Consider the following 1976-nt stretch of genomic DNA (forward strand, 5'->3'; position numbering starts at 1 on the left):
GCTAGGGGACCATCGATCTTGTTTATCCTTTCAAAGAACCAGCTTTTTGTTTCATTGATTTTTTTGTATTACCTTTTTGTCTTCTATGTCCTGGATTCGGGCTTTTATTTTGGTGATCTGGATTCTTCTGCTGTAATTAGGGTTTTTGTGGTCTTGCTTTTCCAGCTTCCTTGGGTGCTTATTAGGCTTTTAATTTGTGATCCTTCCATTTTGTTCATGTGTGTTTGCAGGGATATAAATTCCCCTCTTACTACAGCTTTTATGGTGTCCCAGAGATTTTGGTAAGATGTTTTTTAATTTTCATTTGTTTACAGGTATCTTCTGATCCCTGTTCTGATTTCATCATTGACCCAGGAGTTGTTTGGCATCATGCTGTTTAGTGTACATGTCTTTGTGGTTTTGGGGGGACCTTGTTGGTGTTAATGTTTATTTTTATTCCACTATGATCTGAGAAGGTGCATGGTAGAATTTTGGTCCTTTTAAATTTGCTTATGTTTGATTTATGGTCAATTATGTGGTCGATCTTAGAATGCATTCCATGTGGTGATGAGTAGAATGTGTATTCTGTGGTCTTTGGATGGAGTTTTCTGTAGGTATTAATTAAGTCTATTTGTTCAAGAGTCACATTGAGGTTCCGGATCTCATTGCTGATTTTTTGTCCTGATGATCTGTCTAGGGTTGTGAGTGGGATATTAAAGTCCCTAGTTATGATTGTGCTAGAGTCAATATCTTTCTTTAGTTTTCCTAGAAGTTGCTTTATGAAAGTTGGCGCACCTATGTTGGGTGTATATATGTTTAGGATAGATATTTCTTGTTGATGGAGTGAACCTTTTATCATTATGTAGTGGCCCTCTGTATCTTTTAAAATTTTTGATAGCTTAAATGGTATTTTGTCTGAAATTAGGATCGTGACTCCTCCTTTCTTTTGTGTTCCATTTGCCTGAAAATTTGTTTCCCATCCTCTTACTTTGAGTCTGTGCATATCCTTTCTAGTGACATGGGTCTCTTGAAGGCAGTATATTGTTGCCTGGTGATATTTTATCCATTTTGCCATTCTATGTCTTTTCAGTGGTGCATTTAGTCCATTTACTTTCAGGCTAATTATTGCAATGTGAGAGTTCATCCCTATCATAGAGTTCTTATAGAGTTGTTGTTCTTCCACTTGTTTTTTTGTCTTTCTTTTGGTTTTGGGTTTGGTTCATGTGTATTTTATTCTTTTTCCTGTACTCTTGTGAAGAATGTTGTTCTTTTTTCCTTTTCTTCTGTGTTTAGTTCTTTCTTAAGTGTTTCATGTAGAGGTGGTTTGCTGGCAGCATAAGTTCTTAGGGATTGGATATCTGGGAAAGATTTTGATTCTCCCTCGCTGATGAAGCTTATCTTGGCTAGGTAGGTTATTCTTGGTTGAAATTGTTTATCTTTTAGGATTTTGAAGATAGGGCTCCAAGCTCTCCTAGCCTGCAGGGTTTCTATAGATAAATCTGCTGCTATTCTAATTGGTCTTCCATGGTAGGTGATCTGGCCTTTTTCTCTTGCTACCTTTAGGTTTTTTCTTTTGGGTCTACTTTGTTTAGGCAAATTATTATGTGTCTAAGAGTTGGTCCTCTCATTTGTTGTTTTGCAGGGGTTCTCTGAATCTCTTGTGTTTGAATTTTTGCATTACTGATTAGATAAGGGAAGTTTTCTTGAATGATCTCATGGAAAGTTTGTTCCAGTGTGGTCTCTGTCTCTCTTTCTGCCTCAGGAAGGCCAGTTACTCTTAGGTTCACTCTGTTGATGTAATTGCTCATCTCTTGAAGGTTTTGTTCTGTCTTTTTGAGCTTGTTTTCTGTATTTTTAAGAGTTTGGGTTAGTTCTTTATTTTGGTCCTCAAGCTCTTAGATTCTTTCTTCTGCTTGGGTAATTCTGCTTTCCATGCTTTTCAGTTTGTTATTTATTTCATTCACAGCATTCTTTATTACTGTTATCTTAGATATGAG

Source organism: Carlito syrichta, unplaced genomic scaffold, assembly GCF_000164805.1.
Source record: "Carlito syrichta isolate Samal-C Ts95f unplaced genomic scaffold, Tarsius_syrichta-2.0.1 Scaffold309699, whole genome shotgun sequence".
Lineage (NCBI taxonomy): Eukaryota > Metazoa > Chordata > Mammalia > Primates > Tarsiidae > Carlito > Carlito syrichta.